The following is a 17,357-nucleotide window of genomic DNA, read 5'->3' as shown; positions in this document are numbered from 1 at the left end:
TTTCTACTTCATAGGTCACCATCTCTTCTTATTTTTAAGATCATTCATGGCACTGTGCTGGAATTGAAAATTGTTCCACAGTTTGTGGATGCTGTTCCTTAAGCTGCATTGTTAAAGATTACTGATGCAGTAGTGGACAGGAAAGAAAGCAGAGGATTTATGAGAAGCTGTTTTTCTACAACCATTCAGAGCTGGAGAGAGAGAAAGGATCAAGATAGGAGAGAGCCCACAGATTTTAAAAGATAAGTGGAATCTTGGAGAGATGTTTTTAGGGAGGTGTGGAGGTCAGATGTACAGATCCAGTAGGAAGTTTAAACCCAAGCAGTCTTTTATTAGGGAAGGAAGGCTCTCAGGTGAGACAGGTTCTTGCAGACTACGGTGGGGGCTTTGTCTCATCTCTTTTCTCCATGTTCTGGTTCTAATGGGGAAGGTGATGGAGTGGGCTTGAAAGAGGTAGAGGTCTGAATCTCTGCTGTTCTGTCTCCGACTCTTAAGAGTGCAAGACTTCATTCATGCTCACCTGAGCAAGGCTTATTGATGTGTGGTGGTTGCAATGTGCAGCTCAGAGTGGTTGAGAGAATTGCAGAACACTTTTTCCTTTTTCTTTTCTGAGTGTGGATTCTAAGACTGGCTTAAGGCAGACTGAAAATGGTGAGACGTTTTCCTCATAATGAAAGAGAGGGACAGCAATATGGACTATATTTTTTGATATCTGTTTAAAAAGATTTCTTTGCTTTTCCTAATGCTCATATAATCTAAACTACAGGATTTTATTTTTCTTTTAAAACTGTAATATTAAAAAAATACTATTATTTCCATTAGTTCCCATGTAGCAGTAACAAATTCTGTTGAAGGAGCCTTTAAACCACATGCATATATCCCTTGTTTTTTTAATTAAAATACCATGTGATTGTAAGGAAATGCACTAAATGCAGCTAGGTGTTGATAATTCTGTTAACATAATACTGGGGAATGATTCCTCTGTTTAATTGCACCCAGATATGTGGTGGCTGGTTGAGGGCCTGTAGCTGGGGACATAAAGGAATAAACAAATATTCAGATATATAAAAAGAGCCAAAACTGACATAAAACAGTTGTGGGGATTTTTTTCCCCTAAACACTAACAATCAATCTTCCAACATTCTTTCTGGGTTTTTTAAAATTGAATTTGAATTCAACTCCTGATTACCTACTGCTTTCAGGTTGTTTGGGGGTTTTTTGTTCTGTGTTTTTAGGTAAAGCTGTGTTAGAACAATCTCCATTTTGGAAGACTTGGACAAAGAAAAGGCAAAGAATTTGAATGCTAGGGCATTAATGGTGGGAGTAGAAGAAACTTGAGCTAATTTAGTGTGCGTATGAAGTTCAAAGTTGTACAACTGGAGAAGGCCCTCCTTGTCAGAGTAGGAATGAAGTGATATTTCTGTGTTATGCAGTTATGCTATTTGAAAAATAATTTTCATATTTCAGCTGTGGGATTGAGGGTCTTAAACTGTCATTCACTGCCAGTGTGTTGATCTGCTGTGTTACAGCTCTTTCAAGCTCTTGAATTCCTTCCCTTCTTTCAATGATAAAAGGACTTGTGCAATAATTGAGTTTGTGTAAAGGGAATACAAATCAAATGCATGATACCTTCCCAAAGTACAGTTACATTTTGGAAGATGGAGGAAAATTAACTTGAATATTTTAATGGTTTCAAAGGTTGTCAAGGATTAATTCCCAATCAGGTATTCTGATAGAAATAAAAAGAAATAAAGAAAAAAAAGAGAGATAAAGGAAGGGAGTCAAGCAAACCCTGGGACCACACTTCTTAAATTTAAAGAGATACCGAGTTGTTAATGTTTTGTCATTTCATCAGACCTTTGAACTCCTGGCCTGTTACATGATTTAGCCAAGTTGCACAGGAGGCCTTTGCACAAAATTTCCATGTTGAATAGGTCATCCTCGTTACTCTTGGCTGTCTGTTCTTAGTAGCTAATGCAGATATTGTGTTTTAATAAAGCAAATTAAAAAGAAAAAAACCCTTCCATTCCATCCAAAATGGCAGTGCTATTAAAGCTGTGCCATATGTCATTATTATTTTGAATCAGAAATCATATTCACTGCACAATGTTTAAACAGAAGACTGTAAAATTATCTTGCCATGTTGAGCAGGGCTGCTGGCAAGGCTCTGTGACCCATCTGGAGTGCTGCAGGCTCAGGCAAGGCTGGATCCCAATGTTTCAGTGAAAAATAGGAGCTGGAGAGGTTTGGGAACTGTGTGTGTACAACAATGCATCCCTGTGAATACAGATGCAGTGTATATAAAGTATAGTAGAGATACATCACAAGCAAGGATTCTGAGGGCAAAGGATCTGTAGGTTCAGAAACTTCTTTGGACTTTTAAAAGGTTTTATAGTTCTTTTTTCCTCTTTGGAATAGGAGCAGGATGGTCATATTTATTTACTTTTTAAAACAAATTCTTTGTTGCGATTGGTTTTATTCTTTAAACATCTGCTTTCTGCTCTTATTTGTAGACCTGTCATGTTTAAGAGTATTGATTGATTTTTTTTTTGGGTTTTTTTTCCCTAAGCAAAAACTTTGCCTCCATTTGGTAAAGTGGAACTAACTTGTCTTAACACAAAAGAAGTTAGAGCTTTTCTTCTGCTTGGGGTGCTGTGTTTAGAAGTAGGTGACCTCCTGTCTGCCTGGGTTTCTTGGTTGGCTTGTTTTTTTGTTTCCAGCCATTTATCACCACAGTATCTTTCAACTAGGTCTGGTTTCTGTCACAAAAGTCCAGGATGCACTGGTTAGGCCCTACAGCTTCCTGTCTTCAGACAGGTAATCCCAAAACCTCATTCTTGTGAGATACAGTCCTAATCAACCATGGGAATGGGAGTGTTAGGAGAACTCCCTAAGGTGATCTGACACTGTCCTTTGTGTGTTAGAGGACCACATTTCCTTATTCCATTGAGATTCCCAAGTATGGGATGCCCTCCTCAGTGAAGGTACCTAACAGCCTCATCACAACATCTGCTATCTTCAATATTTTTTTCATTTCATTTTTGATTTTTTTCCCTAAAACAAGAAGAGAGCATTCGTTCTTTCAGAAGGTAGCTCTTGACTAGTTGTGGTTGGGGACATCATGTTTCACCTCAGAGAGGTTTCACTAGAAGATTGCATGTGTTGTTACCCATCCTCTTGAAGTGAAGAACTTATGGAAAAAGCTGGCAAGGGTTGAAACATAATCAGGCAGCTTATTTAAGAACAGGTTTTAGAAGAGAAAGATGTTTTTCTGTTCTCAAATGTTACCAAGTAAAAATACTGGTGGGCTTTGTTCCTTTTTGTGTTGCTCTGTTTCACAAGAGGAAGAGATGGTGATCAATAGGAGGCCTGGAGCTGCTGAAGAAAAGGACCTGTGGGAATAATTTTTCTGTAGGTTTGTTTACCTGGTTTTGTTGGCTTGTTTGGAATTGGACACTGACGGATATCTTTAGTCCTTCAGAGTTGTAAACTGGCTTTGCAGGTGCATTCTGTGTTTGAGCTGAGCCTTCTGACTCACAAGGCTCTTCCTTGCTTTTTATAGCCTTTTCACTTGACATTATATGGATGGCAAAATCAGTGTAATGGTATTTTTTTCTACACCTCATCCCACTTCCCGTGTGTTTCATTCCTGTTAGGAAGGATTCCCATTTAGGCTGCTTGTCACACACTTGCTGGCAATGTTTGTCTGATCATGTACATTAATTAGTACTGGCAGGAATAAGGAGTGTACAGGAGAGGAGACATGACCCAAAAATGTGTTTAAGTCATATTGTCTCCTGGGATGTCTGTTCTTGCAAAGTATATCTTAAAGCCATCTGTATCTAGTTCCACGGCTTAACCCCAAAGTCACTGGGCTCAAACAAGAGGATTAATAACGATTATTATACCACCACAACAGGAATTTCTGGTTACTTAAGAACTTTAACTTCCTTTATTAATTCACTTCAACTTTGTATTGTAGTATGTGTTTTGTTTGTTAGAATTCTCCCTTACAACCACAAATGTTGTAGCCATAATTTTGTCAGTGCTTTTGGAAAAGCAGGTTTTATCTGTCTGCTTTCAGCTGCTCTCTGCTTAAGCACTGCATAGCTGATGGTCTGAAAATGTGAGCACCACTCATGCTGCTACTAAAAGAAACAAAATTTAAAACAAGCAGAATAAGTGTGGTTCTTTGTGTCTGATTGCTTCTATGCCTAGCCATGGACACAGTGGTCAAATATAGGTTGTTTGGGCAGTACAAATAAAAACCACAAAAACCCTTGGAACTTAATCACAAGCCCTGGATTTTTTAACATGTTATCCCTCAGTTTGTTTGAATTTCTTGATCAGAACCTGAAACGCCAAAACATCAAAATAGAGTTTTAACACTAAATGGATGTTAGTTGTAGAAAGGTGTCTGGGATTCCATAGAGAGATGGGTTATCATGAAGTGTAAAGAGAAAGTCAAAGCTTTATAAAAAGCTGGTTTGTATCATATTTAATTACATTTTCTATTACCTCTATTGTAGTGTACCTCTTCCAAAACTACACAGAGCAATCCCAAGACTTGGAGAAGATCAATATTGTGTAAATCTATTTCTATCTTCATCAGAACAAAAATCATTTCCACAGCCTTTGCTGAATGAATATCTAAGGGATTCCATATTGCAAATGATTCTGCTCATATGCTATGTTTGTAACAAAACCTCCTGCACTATTGTAAGGTCTCTTAGTCAAAGCTGGAGACTATATGGCTTCAGCCTCGGGGGTTTGCTAATTTAAAAATCATTTGTGGCATTTCACTTTTGAGATGAGAAGCATTTCTATATCTCTTAGTTAGATTTTCAGTCCTATTTTCCTTTATTTTTTTTTCTAAAATCCTTTTTTTGTCTTAGCTGTGCTACATGAAAGAATTGATGTAGGTAATAAACCTGACCTAGTTCTAGTCTTAAAAACTGCAACTGACAGTAACTTGTTAGGGAGTTTGATCTCCTGTGAACTAATCAAGGCTTAGGTGGTAGCCTCTATGGGAAGTAGGTGGTATCATAAAAATTCCTCAACAGGTGACTTTATAAATTGGAATGAAATGTCGTAAGAAAAATGTCAGCAGAAATGCTTTCTTAGATCGCAGGGAGCTGATAGCTTTCTGACATACACAAAGACACACTGGAAATACATCAGAGGCACGGGTATCCTTCAGCAAAAACCAGAAATAATTATTAGCTTCAAATTATCAGTGATCCAGAAGGGAATGTATAGGTGTTATTCTGAGCAGGAGAGGAGGGAGATTTCAGCTCACAAGGTACTCAATGACTACAGCTCACATCAAGAATGAAGATCATTTAATTGGCAAGTTTCAACACCTGACACATCCTTTCTAAGCCAGGAAGAGCTGCTGCAGTGAAAGCACATCTGTCATTTATAAGGCGTTCACCTGCTAACTATATTGACCAGTGAACTAAGGAGCTTGCTGTCTTCTCTGTTGAATTATGATTAAAAGTGAAACATAAAACACTAGAGATAAAAATCATCAAGTAATATTGACACTGGAGATGCACATCAGTTGCTTAGTGCTGGATATAGAATCCATGGCAGTCAAACACTGCTTTCATACACAGACTTGCCTTGCTCCAAAGCAAACTCACCCATATGGCATCACAGTTTGCAGGGTTGGAGGCATAATTTTGTTGTCCGTGGGGCTGAGGCTGTGTCTGCTACTGCAATAGGCTGTACAAGCTCAGGATGGGCTTGGTTGTGGCAGTAAAAAGGAAAGTGTTTCTGCTTCTCTGCCTTCCTGGGCACAGAGTGCAGAGGATGCAGTGCCGGTCCTGTGCATGCCTGAGTGAATAAAGATGCATTTCTGTATCATCTCACACATGCTCTAACCTGAACATGCTGGATGTGAGCAGAACAGTGGTTGCAGGGCTGGGGCAGATTCCTTCCACAACCCAGGAGAACCACAGAGTCATTATTCCTAATCTGAAAATAAAATAAAATACAATTACTAGTCTCTTTGGCTGGGTCTATCCATGCTTTCCTTGAGCTACTCATGTGAAAAGGACAACTCCAACTTGGCTCCTATACCACATTTTTTATATTGTTTAGTTTGAACATCCAAGTCCATGCAGTTTTGGCCAGAACTATAATGGTACAAATATCTGAATTTTGGTGAAGTTTATAAGAGGAAAGTAGTACATTTAAATTTTTGCTTCCTCAGGTTTCCAATGGTGCAATAGACATCTAAATCTCAACTACATGTGGGCCCTATCAGAAGCTCACTGTAATCACAGTGATCCAGCAAGCCTGGTGTGATCAGTGGGTGATAGCATAGCTTACATCAGATTGAATTTCTTGTCCTTTTTGGGGAAGGTACAGCTAATGAAACCTAAATCACTAAAACTTTGCATAGTGTAAATTCCATAAGCCAGAAGAAAATAAAGGATAAATAACACCAATTTAGCAATGAAGATTACTGTGTTATTAAGATTTGTGACCTTTTTTTGTCCTGAAATATATTCCAGATAAAAAAGTTGTAGAGAGTTGTTCATTCTCTCTGTGACATTTATTTATGCAATAATGCATACAAAGCAATCTTTAACTATCACTGTATAGGATATCAAGTTATCTTTAATTATCACTACAGAATGGTTGCAAAATCAAATACTGTCGGCAATCAACATTCATTATACAATAGCATAGATTGCATCTGTTCATATTACTAGATAAGCAAGGAAAATCAAAACACTGTCTGATACATCCACTAAAATTGTCTGAGCAAAATATTGTATTTAACTCTCTTAATATCTCTCAGTGACTTTCATCTGATTAAAGTCCAAAGATACATAACCACAGATGCAAATTTTCTAGTGCCTCAAAAATTAAATACTGTTATATTTCAACAGCCTGGATAGTTGGAACCATACTCCAGCTGACATGATTACAGGCACAGTATAAACTTATGATAGAGAGCTGTCTAAATCTCTGAGGCCGCAGGTGCAGGATTATAGCAAAGCCCATTGAAACATACAGCTTTCTGCCTAAATGCATGAGTATGAAATTAATTAGGCAGTTGATCACATAATAAAAGTATGATGGATAATCTAATGGAAACTACCAGCTCAAAGTCAATAACAAACTTGATTTTTTTATTAGATGCAGCTGATTTTCAATTCCTCTATTTACAGGATTTTGAGCTTAATAGAAGACTTTTTTTTTTCTCAAATGAGAACTCAGAGTATTTATCTCTGTTGGAAACTATAATGTGTAAGCAATGTAGAATTTGTAGATAGACATATCTGTAAGTAAATCTCTAAGATACTTGGCTGAAAAGCACATCAAAGTGCAGTGAAATAATGAGACAGGCTCCAGCTGTTGGATTCCAACAGCTTTTGATTTGTGCTCTAGTCAAAGCTCCAGGTTTTGATTCTGTGTTGATTATTTCCATGGTACTGGAGATGATTTGTGCATTATTTAAAAAATAGGCAGTATATAGCAAACAAGGTTGAGTTTGCAAACTGCATTTGAAAGGATATTTTCTTTCCTGTTATGTTATTGCTTCCTATTCCTGTGCTCTCCCTAACCAGCTGCCCTGGTTAAAAAAGTCTTTTTAAAATACTTATGTAAAAGCTTTTACAAAAATAATATGTAAGGTCATCAGAAAATGGTGTGAACAAAAACTCCAGGAATGTCAGCTTGCAGGCAGCTTTACTACTTCCTCCTTGAGTAGAGAAGCTATTGTGGAAATTGTTTTTTCAGAGCCTTTTGAAGCTTTGCACATCTTACCATGAAGCTGATCCTGTCAAGGAATTATTACCAGCAGAAAGCAAGTGCCATTAAAGAACATTGGAGGCCTTATAGAGGCCATGGGTTTAGAGTCAAATACATTGATCATGCTGCTGTGTGAATGTGCTGATGGCACTGTGCAGATAGAGATCTCACTCTGGAGCAAATCAAAAACGTCTGATTCTCTGAGTTACACTCTCCTGATTTTTGTTTAGAATGACAGACTAAAAACCAGAATGTTTCAGGGAAAGTGTTGTTTCTCAGTTGTTTCTAGAATTAAGGTTTACATCTGTTTCTGCTACAAATTTTAGGGGTCGTTTCTAATTTTGGTGATGGATTACATGAAGGGGCTGTTGCTTGTTACCGGAATGACAAAATCCAATCAAGTATACTGGAAAATGTTTGTGATTTTTAAAGTTTACTCTTTTTCCGGTGCAGTTGGATAGCTAAAGGTATGTGGATGTTTCCCTGCAGTTTAGCTGAAGCTACTTAAAAAGGTATTAAGAACCCAATCCTTTTTTTAATGTAACCTGGTGTTTCTGTTGAAATGGATTTCTTATTAGAGCAGGTTTTCTCATAGGTTTTGAACTTTACTTACAAGATGATATCACAGTGGGCAAACTACAAATGCTATTTAATAGTAGCAGGTGGCTATATTTGATATGCCTGATTCAAGCATTCCCTTCAGAACAAGTCCATTGTAATTTCAGTATCAAATATAGAAGCAGTCCAAGGAGCAGAAGTGCAATCACACATCTCACTGAATCTTGCATTATATCTAGCAGTCTGGAAAACCTTTCTAACCAAGGATTGAAGGTGTTCTCTATCTATTAGCTCATTCTCTGAGTGCAGTTTGACATCTGGAGTTTGAATCTGGTCAGTCTAAACAAATCATTCAGTCAAGGCATCACGTGCCCTGTATCCATGTGCCAATTGCAACTAGGCTTTAATTCTCTCCGGTTGTGCATTAAAAGAAAGAGTTGACTGTTAAAACACTGGGCTTGTGTGGTTAAAACACCCACTTGTTTGGGCTCTGGCTGAGCCCATGTTGAAGGGATTGATATTCCATGTTGATTGGATTGGTATTCCAAGAGGTCTAGGATAGATGAATCCTTAATTTCTGCTGGATTTAGACCTGTACAAGACTTGAAACTCTGAGGTCCTGCCTAAAGCTCAACAATGAATAATGCAGAAGTATGTGTCTAAAACTTTGGGAAAGCTTAAAAAGAAAGGGTGGATGGAGATGAGAGTAAGCAGGTCTGTCTGAGACTAGTAGTTGGGAACACACATCTGTTATAGATATCTCTGCTTCAAGATGTGTTTAAACAGTGTTCTGTAAATATATTCATAATAGTAAAGAGAAGATGAAATCTATGCCCTGCAATCCTTACATTCTTTAGTTTCCATGTATGGTGTTGATTTATTATTTGTTTGTAAATGTCCAACTTAAATATCCTAGAAAGAAGTCTTCATTTGACAGTAGGGCTTGTCTCTTTGCAGTTTTCTTTGTTTTTCTTTTAATCTTTGTAATATTACTGTTTCCTTCTGAAATGTAAATGATGGTGAGGCTGAGAAAGAGATGAAGTCACATCTTAAGCCATTTAGTTTTGGAAAGTGATCTTCAATCTACCTGATGGAATCTAGTACCAGTAAGACACTAAAGAGTAAACTTTTATTTGTGTATTTGCAAATTCATCCAGAAATGTTGAGAAACTGATCTTTAAATATTTCAAAGAACATTCCTGTGGCAGTGTATGCAACTGAGGGGACAAGAAATAGGAGGTATAGGTTAGGTTCTACAGTCTTTGGGGCTAGTCTTTGACACTGGTATGTCTTGCTTGCTCTGGCTTTTTTCCATTTTTCCCACTGTGAAAACCAAGTGTTTCCTGGCTGCCACTCTCCAGTCCAGCAGCATAGCTAGAAGTACTTATTTGGGTAAGGTAGCAGCCAGTACCTGCATAATTGTGTTACATCCAAATTTGAAAACAAAAATCATTCAAAAGAGCAGTGCTATGAGTAGAAACAGAGCTATTAAAAAGTACATCAAGCTCATCCCTGTGTCATTATTAGATCATTTGAAACCCCTAATCAAGGACAACAAAAGCCATGGATAACATTCAAAGTCAGCACAGTCTTTGTCCCAACAAGGAGAAAGTGTCAGAACAGGTTACAAATGTGTCTTTAAACTAGCAGTACAGAAATTGAGTTTCAGGTTTAAACTCATGGTTTTAAAGGTTAAAACTGGCCACCTATGCACTTTTAATTCAGTTTTCCTTGAAAGAAATGGGTCAGCTGTATCTCGAAGTTCCATTGACAGCCTGTGAGGGAAGTAGTGGTAGCCTGCACACTTGTGCTAAGCCCATTTTGGCACCAAGATTTGTTGGAATGGATTTTAAGCAGCATCAAATTGCACTGAATAAAGATGAAAATAATGAATATGCCATTGGGATATTCTTACTGAATACTTTGGGTACTATTCTAGGTATGCAGTTTTTGTTTTCTAAATTAGTTTGATATTTGCAGATATTGTTGCTTCCATGCATGGTGTGTAAATATTAAAAGCAGCACCTAGGATAAGTGACTAAAACATTAAGGGGTATGCCATCCTAGAATATGGTAAATTCAATATGAGGTAATGAATGCATCAGTGTAGTGATACAATTTTCAAGACAAAGGTATTTATCAGGAGAACTCAAAGCAAATGATTGGGCTAGATACATAGCAAAATAATAAACTACTTTTTATTAAAAAGAGCTGAATTAATCAGATTTATGCCTTATCTTTAATAATTGAAAGCAACAAGACTGAGGATTTGTGTTCTGAAAGTTCTAACAAGTCAGTAATATCAGCTATAATACTCCCATTTTTAAAATGACCTTTTATAGATGCTCTATAAAATTAAATTTTAATGAGTGGCAATAAACAGTGATGCTTTCCATAGCAGGAAATGCAGCACTAGCCTGAAGCTTTTGCTGTCTGTCATCACCTCCAGTACTGTGTTATGGACCCTTTTTCCTTGTTTTTAGGTATGAGAAGTATGATGATACCACAGCACTTAAAGGAAATGAAAATACCTTTAACAGCACACTTTGTCCAAGCTGTCTTTTTGGATGTATAATGGTGTTTCTGTTGCTTTCATGATGCTTTTCCTGAGAAGTACTTCTTTAGTACTACGGTATGCCACTGAAAGGTTCTCACATTTTCCTGCTCAATTCCTACATTGGATAAGGGTTGGCTGGCAGAAGAATAATTTTGGATCAATTAAAAGTATTAAAACATAGGTGTGTATCTCTGAGAAAAATTGTACTGGCTTTTCCAAAAGCCTGAAAGCTACTGGCCCTTCAAGGATTAATAAAAAAGTAAATAAGTTTTATGAGGGACAGGAGGAGAGCAGAAAGGGAAGAAAAGAGAGAGGAGGAGAAAGGAGTGGCAGCTTGCATCATTAAACTGGTAAACGGCACTGGAACATCAACCTCCCTACTATCAGCAATGATTGGAATGAATCCAGGAACTCAGAATGGATCTCTAAATGTGTCTTCAGTTGTAGCCTTTGGCATAGATTTACATTCTCTGTCCCTTGGGCACTGAATTTCATTTCCCCATTTTCTAAATGAGAACAATTTATCCTAAATCAACGATAATCAGAGTAAACACTATTATTAATTTATTGTTTCCAGACGAGGGAAAAAAAAAACCAAAACAGTAAAATGAAGCTCTCTACTTTTATCAGGCTTTCCCTACCCCTTTTGCCCTGAGGATCCTATTAGCAGAAAGCTGAGCAACTCTGTTTCATCAGAAATAAATTATGCCTCACTTTTTTAATGTAAGTACTGAAGGGTTGTAAAGATTAGAAATATGTTTGAACCCACTATCACTTGATGTTATTTTCCTTGATGTTCTGAGCTTCTTTAGGGGAATGAAACAACATGTTCTTCTGAAAGCCAAGAGCAGAGCTTTTTTAAAAGAACGCCAGCACAGATTTTGGTTGATGGACAAAATCACTTCGATTCTGTGCAGCAGCAATATTTAAAGTAATGTATAGGCAGTGTGAAACAGAGCTGTCATAATTCCTGGCATGTATAAGAGACAGAATGTTTGCAGGGCAAATAGGTGGCACAACTAGTCACCCTCATTTTTTAAATGATTAGAAAACTGTAATTCCCCAGAAACAGTAGACTAATTCTCACTTTCTTCACAAAGGAGCCAAGGATGAAAAAACACCTTTAATTAATAAACACTGCTGGCACTACTTTGGTAACAAGCTGCTGTAAATGAAACTCTTAATTGCCTCTGAACACAGTATTGTGTACAAATTCATGTTACTCCTTAAGTGCTGGTCTTTGTTATTGCTATGTTACATTTCTGTAGGAAGTAAAAGTGGCTTTGTCAAATCCTTGTTATACTGAAAGAAGTTCCTGACAGCTTTCCACTTGTGGGGATCACTGAGATCATCCACAACTCACCCAAGATGTTCTCTCATCATAGCTAGAAGAGACAGCACTCAGCACAGACTATGTCCCAGCTAGATTAAGATCCTTATGATGCTTCTGTAAATGAACCTAGGCTTTAAATCTCCAACAAAATGTTATGATGAAGGAAAATATGTTTTTAAATTAATGACTCGCAAAATAATCATATAAGAGAGTATCTTATATATATATTTAAGATTTTGGTGCAAACAAAGTGTTTTGGACTGTTCTACAAAGTTGCATAAATATTTTTTTTCATTGTAGGATGCATTCTGAGAAGATTTTTTTTCTTCAAATTAAGGTTTTTTGGCTGTAAATGTCAAAGACTCTGATATAGGCAGGAGCTGAATCTTCCAGATTGGTGAAGAAAACACCAGAGGAAACCAGGATAAGAATATTTTGATTCCATACAGTCATTATCCTTTGATTGTTGAATTCCCAGAACTCTTATTTCCCTTGTTAGGAGTTTTGGAAACAAAACACTTTGAATGTTTGTAATTTGTGAAGCATTGGCACCATAAGAAAAGGCATCCAGGTCAATCCATGCTTAGAGACTGAAGAGATAATGAAGAGGATGGCAGAAACAGATATTGTCTCACATAGAAATGTTCAAATATATTGCAATGATCTTGATTTTGGGAAAACCTTTATCAAGTTGTAAAGTATTGTTCAATTTTTTTTATTTTATTTTTTTTTTACTATGTCATATTTAAATGCTTGTGGAAAATGCTGAATTTGGGATGCATCAACCTAAACCTGACATTGGCACCTAAAATAAGCATTCCTGCTTTCTTCTTTTTAGGATTACTGAATGAGTGAATAGTCACCAGTCTTGAGAAGAGCAGATGGAGACACTGGTAAGTAGTAAGTAATTTACTTTTCAACACAGAGTAGTGAAGGAAAACATGTTTGGAATGGTTATACTTCCTTGGTTTGATCTAAACAGTTCCATAAAAGTTATTTCAGCTGCTCAGCATAAAACCTCTGGGATGCCTCAGTGCCCATAAAGACATGAGGATTCTTGGTGCGTTTTGTTGGGACATTTTTTTTCCTCTGTGTGGAGATTGGATTTAAATGCAAAATGGATTATGAGGTTCAGCCTTTGCAGAAGGGGGCACTTGCACTCAGTAATAACAGTCTGACACATGGGTTTAGAAGGGGATCAACAAGTATAAGGATGTAGCACTATTGATTTTTTCCAAATATTGGGTGAAACCTAATTAAAAAAATAAAATAATGGAATTTAAGGGCACTTTCAATTTAAATTTATTGGATGAGACTATGAATGTTCCTCTGGCACAAAAGACATCCTTGCCAGCCAAGAGATCCAGTAGCTCCTTGTTTGTAAATGTCACTCATTTAAGAGTATTTCTCAGTAACCGGATTGAGAGTGGACATCCAGGCTGCTGGGCAAATCCCTACCTCTTGCACCTCCCTTTAGGTGCTGCCTAATTGCTCTGAAGTCAGCACACAGACTGGAGGAGTGTTGCTCATTTCTGTTCCAAATGAAATGCTTTGGACAAAGCAGAGCAGATGCAACCCCTCTGAATTCCCACAACAGATGGAAGAAGCAGTTCTATTGCAGAATATTCTGGGAATGCTGAGTTATGACAGATTTGGCTTTAAATCCTTACTTCAGGTAGGCAGAATAAGCTTTAAAAAGTTATTCTCCTATCATCTAGAAGCAGCTTTTTGACCCTTTGTTACAAGGTGAGATGGGTGCACCCTAGTGTTTGATAGATTGCTGTTTGTACAAAATATGTAATATTTGTTAATAAGAAAAAAGTAAATTAATGGGCCACTTTACACTCTGATGGTTAGAACATATACTTCTGGAATATGAGGAAACAGATAAATAACTGTTGAGGTCAGAACATGATGACCTTTCTTTACCTTTGGAAAACAGCTTGTTTGAAACTCGAAACTCCAAGGTGTGTGGGACTATTATTTCCTATGGTTCTAATCAGGTCAGAACATGATGACCTTTCTTTACCTTTGGAAAACAGCTTGTTTGAAACTCCAAGGTGTGTGGGACTGTTATTTCCTATGGTTCTTATTCTATGCCTAACCTTTGAAGTTCATATTTTTGCTCTTTTTTTTTTTCAAATTTCTTTTTCTAATGATTCTAAAATTTAATATGGTAGTGTGATAGCTCTTGAAAGCACAATCTATCATATCCAGAAATTAATTAAAAGGACAACCTGCACAAATTACTATGGAAAGGAATGCATTAATATCTTCTCCAAGATGGTATAAGGTGCAGTTTCAAGGTCAGCTTGGACCATTCTGGGTCTGTGCTGCAGCCAGAGTGTCAGCTTTGATTTCCTCACCTCTGACCCCATACTCCTCCTTCCTACTTACACTGGCAATTGCAAGTGTGCAGTAACCCAGTCAGAGGAAGGAAACAAAACACCACTAAAACCCCAAATGGCTCCCCCGTCTCTTGCCAAGACAACCCTGTCCTTCAGAAAGCATGAGAACATTTTTGCTGAAGGAGCAGGTTTGAGTGTGATGTTGCTGTGCAGTTCTGCAGCTGGAATTGGTAAAGCAAGGAGGAATGGCACAGGAACAGCAGCCTTAGGTACATTTTTGGGTACTTTTTGGGTACTTTTTTGAGCCTGCGGGGGAGCTGCTTCTGAAAATGCTCAAGGCAGCAAAATCCAGAGAACTTACCCATGACTTAGAATAAATTTAAAATTATGGTATAAATGTTAGTTCACAAGCTTCTATGATTCACCTTCCTGTAAGATAAAATTTTAGTTTTATCTTTAACCAGCAGTGCATATGGTTATAAAGGGTGATTTTCCTTTAGTGAGTGGCACTAAGTGCCACTGCAGATGTCATTAGGTGCAATTTCACCCAATCAGTCATCTCTTAAAGTAAGTCAGTGTCATAAGGGTGGCTTGAGGTTTCTAGGAATCCTTGCATTTACTGTTTGTAAGCAGGAATAAAAAGGTACAGTTCAGATACTACTTTAGCCCTTTGAATTTTACTTGCACTTTGGACATTTGTATGCCTGATATTTATGTTTAAATACATTTGTATGTCTGATATTTTTGTTTAAATATGTTTGAATGTCTGATATTATATTTTATTACATTTGCATAAAAAGGGATTTAGTGTTGTCTTTCTGATGTTGCTATAAATTCTTTGTCTGAAGAAATCCATGAGCAGCACAAAGCTTCGAGAACTGTGAACCTAAAAAGAAATACATAAGGCAATGATTACAAACTACACATTGGTGCCTAGCAGGGAAAAGCTTGTAATCCAGAAAATGTGCAGAACCATTTATACTATTCAAGGTCATCACAGGAAAGATAGCAAGTAAATTTCAGAGTTATCTTTAAGATTATTAGGACTGCTGGAAAATCAAGCCCTGACATTATCTATGTCAGGAATAAATAAGGTTAATATGAGTCAAACAGGTTTGTGACAGCTCTTATTTGAAATAGTTTTTTCATTAAGTAACTCTTCTGTTGATCCATGAATCAAAGATTAACATGGGAAAAAGAAATGTATATACATGTATAATAAAAAATACTTGCTATCACTTTATTTTCTGAAAAGTAGAAACCTAAAAAAGAAACATTCTGGGAATTATCTAAGTTTCTAGCAATTATCTGCCTTAAAAGTTACTGTAGTCTAAAGGAACAGTCAAAGACTTCATTTAAAATTAAAGGAAGAAAAAGTAATACAATAACTTATATAAATATAAATCTTATTTTGTAAACAGCTCTTATTGTGTTGCAGATTTTTTCAGTATATTCAATGGCAAAATGCATCTATTACTAATCTACAATTTATTTCTTTTAATAATTAGTTGGTAAGATCCACCAAACTCCTGAGGCGTCCTGTCATCAAGGATTTTTAAATACAAGATTCCCAGATGTTTACAGCTGAATTATTCCCAATGTAGATCAGTAAAGTTTTTATAAATGGTGGTGATAAAATTGTATACAGAAAGCAAAGAATATTGCAGGTTAAAATATGTATTAGAGTAACCTGAACAAGGTATAAAATTAAACCTTAATTAAAATTAAACCTAAATTGAAATTAAATGTGCAACCCACATCCCAGGTAACTCTTGTGATGAATGTGGGTGGAATGGTTAGATTGTGTGGTGTCCTGCATCACAGTAATAAATGCATGGAAAAATAATTTCCAGTTTTCAACTAATGGTCAAGCTTATAAACTTCAGATTTAGAGACTTCAAGTGCACAGGAATATTTGACAGTTCTAATTTAAACAACTTACCATGCATTCTCAACTTAAAAAAATAATTCTGTCATATCATGAATTTTTTTTTCAATAGCTGTAAACACAAAAACTGCTAGAAGTTAGTTTTTCTGTGTAAAAGCCAGAGTGGGGAATGGAGGACAGAAAGGAAAATTGGCTTTAAGGAAAAAGGATGGTATCCTAGCCAACCACATCCTGCATGACAAGGGCATGATAGCTCATCATGACAAGGAGCTGGAGAAAAGTGGAGTAATTTAGTGTAATCATGTGTTTAGAGAAACATAATAAGTAAAAGGACTAATGAATTCAGGTAACATGGGTTTGTCTCCTGTGCTTGTCGGGGTCCTGTAACTGAGTAAGTGTCATTTTGCTATGTGATAATAATACATCTTCTCCTTTATGCCTTCTGTCTTAACTATTTGAAACTACACACTCATCAGGTCAAAAGCTAATGCATATTGTGTGTGTGAACAGTAACCTATTCCAATGAGGGTATTTATCTTAGTTGCTTAAATAGCTCCAGTGCCATATCCTCCTAATCATCACTGGTGACTTCTGGCTCTTGTAGTGTAATCACTGCATAACAACAGCCACAGAATTTGGTGCCTGTATAACCCAACCATGTCTTCTGTACATCTGATAGCTCTGGGAGATTAATAGTGTGATTTCCTTGGAAATAGTTTGATTGAAACTATGCTATCATTTGGACACTGTATTTGCATCCATATTATTTTCTATAATCTAAATAATTTTTATAGAAAGGGGATGTGGGGTGCTTGTTTTCAGCAACACTGAGTAGCCTACTCTTAAGAAATTCTCTTCCTATTCCAGCCTCTTATTAGAAAATCACTTTTTACATTAGGTCTAACA

General features: G+C 36.8%; 1 long non-coding RNA gene across 1 annotated transcript in view; it reads left to right on the top strand.

Moving 5' to 3' along the window:
- Positions 1-13,996, top strand: part of LOC120498710 — a 59,668-nt gene extending 45,672 nt beyond the window's left edge. Inside the window, exons 3-4 of the long non-coding RNA XR_005626714.1 lie at positions 13,054-13,108; positions 13,693-13,996. This is a non-coding gene — a long non-coding RNA (uncharacterized LOC120498710). The remainder of the gene's footprint in view (positions 1-13,053; positions 13,109-13,692) is intronic.
- Positions 13,997-17,357: the final 3,361 nt, after the last annotated feature.

This window comes from Passer montanus, unplaced genomic scaffold (genome assembly GCF_014805655.1).
Source record: "Passer montanus isolate IOZ18808 unplaced genomic scaffold, ASM1480565v1 scaffold15, whole genome shotgun sequence".
In the NCBI taxonomy this organism is placed as follows: Eukaryota; Metazoa; Chordata; class Aves; order Passeriformes; family Passeridae; genus Passer; species Passer montanus.
Note: the sequence above shows the minus strand (reverse complement) of the source record. Positions and strands in the feature narration are given on the sequence as shown.